Source organism: Grammomys surdaster, unplaced genomic scaffold, assembly GCF_004785775.1.
Source record: "Grammomys surdaster isolate TR1022 unplaced genomic scaffold, NIH_TR_1.0 126109, whole genome shotgun sequence".
NCBI classification, from domain to species: domain Eukaryota; kingdom Metazoa; phylum Chordata; class Mammalia; order Rodentia; family Muridae; genus Grammomys; species Grammomys surdaster.
The window spans coordinates 2645089-2650368 of record NW_021620917.1 but is presented as its reverse complement, the minus strand read 5'-3'; the positions used below and the strand labels follow the sequence as shown (position 1 = coordinate 2650368).

The 5280-nt window shown below is 56.1% G+C and overlaps 1 protein-coding gene across 2 annotated transcripts in view; it reads left to right on the top strand.

The window, feature by feature from the left end:
• Nucleotides 1-2639: 2639 nt before the first annotated feature.
• Nucleotides 2640-5280, top strand: part of Slc29a4 (solute carrier family 29 member 4) — a 19802-nt gene continuing 17161 nt past the window's right edge. The window contains exon 1 of one of the 2 annotated variants that reach the window (XM_028756144.1): nucleotides 2640-2839. The gene's annotated coding sequence lies outside the window, so the exon portion shown is untranslated. The remainder of the gene's footprint in view (nucleotides 2840-5280) is intronic. The other variant, XM_028756143.1, reaches the window with a different exon arrangement.

The following is a 5280-nucleotide window of genomic DNA, read 5'->3' as shown; positions in this document are numbered from 1 at the left end:
GACATCCGCACCTTCTTGTGCTACTCAACCACCTGCAGTACTCGCTATTGCTACCAGCATCTTAGAATGTAAAGCCTTTCTATATTTCTATATTTAGAACTAATTCCCTGGGTTAGATTTTCTGGACCAACAGGTGTTTTTTGGGGGGGAGGGTAATTTACTTTCCAGAAGAGTTGTCCCAATTGACACTTGAACCAGAAAGAGGATTGTTTATTTACTTATTTAATTTGCACTTCTGGGGATGGTACCAAGACCCTACTGCTAGGCAGGGGCTCTACCACTGAGCCACACCCCAGCCCCTCACTGGGGGATTCTAGGCAGGGGCTCTACCACTGAGCCACACCCCAGCCCCTCACTGGGGGATTCTAGGCAGGGGCTCTATCACTGAGCCACACCCCAGCCCCTCACTGGGGGATTCTAGGCAGGGGCTCTACCACTGAGCCACACCCCAACCCCTCACTGGGGGATTCTAGGCAGGGGCTCTACCACTGAGCTACACTCTCAGCTCTCTTTTTACTTTTCATTTTAAGGCAGCGTCGCTCTAACTTGCTCAAGCTGGCCTTCAGCTTGCCCTGTAGCCAGACAAACCTCAGCTTTTGATATTCCTGCTTCATCCTCTCAGGAAGAAGACATTAAAACTGGATCTAGTCTTGTCCCTTCCATTGACAAAATGTACCCCCAAGTTCCAACTGCTTACTGGCCCTGTCTGATTTCATGTCCTCACCCCACCTCCCTTCCTCCCTCCCCCTCTCTCTCCCTCTCTCTCTCTCTCTTTCTCTCTCTCCCCCCCCATCTCTGTCTCTCTCCTTCTCTCCCTTCCTTCCTCTTTTAGTTCTATTGTGGGGTAGAAGTAAGGGCAGGGTATCTGTAGCCCAGGCTGGCCTTGAACTTCTTCTGGGCCTCCACCTGCCTCCACTTCCCAAGTGCTGAGATAACAGGCATGCGCCACCACACCTAGTTTACACAGTGCTGTGCTACATCCATACCCCAAAGCTGTAGACTGTGCAGCTTGCACACTGAGATTATTGTAGCTCACTAGAACCTTCAACAGGCCACCTTCTGTGGCCTGTGGAGTTGCAAAAGGAAGGGGGCACACGCGGTCCTTGGGTCAGGTGTGGCAATACACACCTGTCATCCCAACACTCTAGAGGCTGAGGCACAAGGATCCTGAATCCCAGGCTAACCTGGGCTATGGTAAGAGATCATTTAAAAAAAAAAAAAGACACTTCTAGAAACTGTGATCTGTGAGAGGGTGGCTGGCAGGATGACAGGAAAGCCCTCAGGCATGGGCAGAGCCAAGCTGGCTTCCAGAATGAAATGGGGATGCAGGCAAGAGAAGGGGTATCCAGACAAATGTGTCTTACTGTGCCTCAGTCCTGAAGATGCTGGCGCCAATCGACAGGTCCCAGTCTGTAAGGACTTAGGGTACTGTTCCCCCTTAATTCCTGGCCTCCTCTTTATGGCTCCCATGGGGCATGTGGCCTGGACCAGGGCCAGAACAGACCCTTCTGCAGCAGTCAGCGCCAACCCCAGGACTATGTCACAGATAGTAACCTAGAACTCCGAGAGGCTAAGTCTGGCAAGAAGGGACTGGGCAGTGAAGACGACCCGCTAGGACACCAAACCATCCTGTGTGCTAGACTGTCAGATACTGTAACCTGAGGGTGGAGAAAAGGAAGTGGGCAGAGATGAGTGCGGTGTGAATGGGTAGAGGGCAGCGCTTACGCTGAAAGCCATGTGCAGGATAGGCTGAGTCCATGCATTGAGAGGGAAGTGGGGGTGGAGGGTACACAGCATGGGAGTGGAAGGGGGCGTGGCAGAGAGGCAGGGCAGGTGTGAAGGATGTGGGAGGGGCCATGAGGGGCGGGGCATATGGGAGTGATGGGGCGGAGCTAGCAGGTAGGGACTAATAAGTCATACATGAAAGCTGGAGGTGAGGCCAGGTAGGTGGGACGAAGTGGGCCCAGAGGAGGAGAGTGGAGCCTGTGGGAATAAGGAGGCAAACTTATTGTTTACTTACTGTGGGAACTAGGCAAATGAAGTAGGAGGCGGGGAAGAAGGGGATAGAAGAAGGCCAGGCACGCAACAAGGGCAGCGGGGAAAGCGTAGGGGTGAAGAAAGAATAGAAGTGAGACTAGGGCAGGTGGAGAGGAAGTCAGGGAAAGGGGGCAGGCTCTGGGGTCTGGGTTGGGGCTGGCAAAGGGCACAGAAGGAACGAGGGTGAAGACAGCAAAGAGAAGTGGGGACACTAGAGTGGGCAGTTCAGAGGCGGAGCTAGAGGCGGGGTCATGTAGAGTGGAGCATTGGTAAAGAAAATGGGGCGGGGAATACGGTAAAGACTGGGTAGGGCCAGGGGCAGAGAGAGCAGGTAGCGATGGGGCGGAGCGAATAGGAGAGAAAGAGGGGCTTGGGGGCGGATTCATACAGAGTGGATGTAGCGCAGGCGGGGAGACTGGAAGACTGAGTGGTGGTAGGCCCCGCTGGAGGCTGGACCTGGGTGGAGCCCCATGGAGTGGGCGTGGTTGAGGTGCGGGACCCGAGGATGGGGCGGGGCATCTGAATGGTGGAAAGCATGACTGGAGGCGGGACTTGGGCGGAGCCATCCGATGGGCGGTGCTCTGTGGGCGTGGCTAAGCGGACGGGCGGGGCGTGGGCCGGGCTAGCTCGCCGCAGCTGCTGAGCCCCCCGCACGCGCTCGCGGACCCGGGCCCGCGGACCGGGACACCGAGGAGGACGCCCGCCGCGCCCGGCCCAAGCCTCGAGGAGCGGGGCGCAGCGCAAAGGGTCCGGGCGCGGGCGGCGGGCAGCCACCGAGGATCCCAGCCTGGGGCCGGCCGAGGTGAGTGTCGCCACGGAGGTGGCGGGGAGATGCTGGCGGGGACCTGTCGGAGCCTTTGTCTGCGTCGCGCGGCCCCAGTCGCGCCGCCTCCCCCTTCCGCCCTCCTAGGCTTCAGATCGTTGCCGCACCCCTTGTCCGGGGAGGATGGGTACCCTCGCGCAGTGCAAGGTCCCCTGCAACCCAGCTGCGAGAGCGGGACGCAGGCTCTAGAAGGGGACAAACGCGGATGGCCTTGGCAGAGCCGGGTCAGGGCATTATCTCCTCCGTTGGTCACACCTCAGGGGTCCTTGCACCTGAAGTTCCTTCCGGACCCATCTCCTTCCATCACTTCCTTCTGCCCAGACAGCCTCCTTCTAGTTCTGAAAAAGGTTATGACAGAGGTGGGGCCTGGGCACTGGGTCACGACCTCCCACTTGTCCCTGAAGTCTCTCTTTGCTGGCAGCCGTGTGGGCCGGGGTCCAACTTCGATACTGTTAGGGCTGCCTGCGAAAGAAACATCGGGGTCTGCTAGTATCCGGACTGTGCAGGAACCTAAAGCATGGAGAGAGGTGGGCCTGGGCTACCCCCTCTGCCCTGTGAGCGTCCCAGGCTTTGACCAGTCTGTGGCACTGACGTTACAGTCATTTGTCCCCTGACACTCAGAGGAGCTGCCCAAAGTAGCTCGAAACCCACAATCCTGCAGCGGGGATTGGAGCCTTACAATGCGCAGGGAGACTCCCTAAACAGCGTCTGGGCACGGGGCAGGGGCATCCAAGGGCATCGAGTAAACAAGACTTGTGGCTGGAGCCAGAAGTTCAAGGCCTGAGGAGGTTGAGCAGGCTGGCTCTCCGAGTGAAATTTAATTTTTCTGCCCCTTCCGCTGGCTGCACATATGGGGCAAGCAGCCTGGGAGACAATCTCTACAGCAACTGGGAGGGGCCGGTGGTGGTCAGCCGGGTCATGGTACAGTTAGAGCTGCCTGACTGTGGTTTTGCCTTTCCTCTGCTTTTTTGGTTCTCTTCGGCAGACTGGCGCTGTTGTGCCTAGTTTTACAGGACTACTGAGAGCTCAGAGCCCTCTTTGACCCACTGGGTGCTTAGGGGTGCTTGTATCGCTATTAAAACACCAAATGTGTCTAGTAGCCAAATTTTTCCTAGCAACCACCCAGTCCCTTCTGTGAAGTACTCTCTTACCTTCTAGGTTGGCGCACTGGTGCCAGGGATGATCTGAAAACTAAATGAATGTCCTGTATCATCCACAGTGCTTTCGTGACAAGCACTGAGAGGTCCCAAGTCAGGAGTGTAGAGAAAAGCGTCTTTCCCATGTCTATCTTCATGCCCTTACATTTTAATTAAAGTGAATATAGTGAGAGGAAGGAGCTGAGATCCTGGATGTTGAATGTTGGGGGCTGGGAAAGGAGAGAGATGAAAGCCATGGGGACAGTGTAGGTGGCAGCTGCCCGCCACTCTGACTGAGCCAGAGCAAGCAGCCTGGCAGGATGCCGAACACGTCCGCCTTCCCGGATGGTGTGGCCTCAGCCAGGCAGAAGCCTCTCATGCTGGTCTGGCTTGTCTGGGAGGCTGCATCACAGGAGCCCCTACTGAAGATGAGCCAGGCTTTTTGGATCTGAGGTGTCCTCCAGGACTGAGCTTCCATTGCAGGTGGATCAGGGGACACTGTGAATGGCATTCCAACAGTGTCCCCTTCCCCAACCCCTCTGTCTAAGGCTGGCAGGCAGGAGTCTGATCCGGTAACTCTAAGGGTCACTAACCCAGACCCTTTGGAGATCAGGGAAGTGTATGCCGAGTGACTGACAAGACTGGGATTGTACCCAATGCCACTGTCACTCAAGCCTAAGCCAGCTATTCCTTAAACCCTTCTAAGTCTCTCCTGGATCCAGATATGGCTAGCTACTAGGACCCAGAGTAACTGGAGAGGGGCCCTTCAGAGTGACTGGAGGGGAGGCTCACCTGGCTTCCTAGCACCCAGAAAGAGAAATGTCCTGCCTCTTGTGCACTGACCATGAGTACTGGGCCATTACCAATAGGTGCAGAGTTCCCTAGGTCCCAGATCTCAGGTATGCTGCAGGCTTTAAGGAGACCACATCTCGGTCTCTGAACCTAACACCACTCTGTCAAGAGTTAGAGAATGGGGAGATGACAAATCCAGGAGCAGGATTTCCTAACTGGTGGGAAGATCTCACCTGGGAATCTGGGAAAGAGGTAAACTGAGGCAATAGAGCTGCAGAAATGAGGGCCTGGTAAAGAAATGAAAACAGGTGGTACCGGCCAGGACACACTGGTGACACAGGCACAGGGCACACTGGTGACACAGGCACAGGGCACACTGGTGACACAGGCACAGGGCACACTGGTGACACAGATACAGGGCACACTGGTGACACAGGTGCAGGGTACACTGGTGACACAGGTGCAGGGCACACTGGTGACACAGGTACAGGG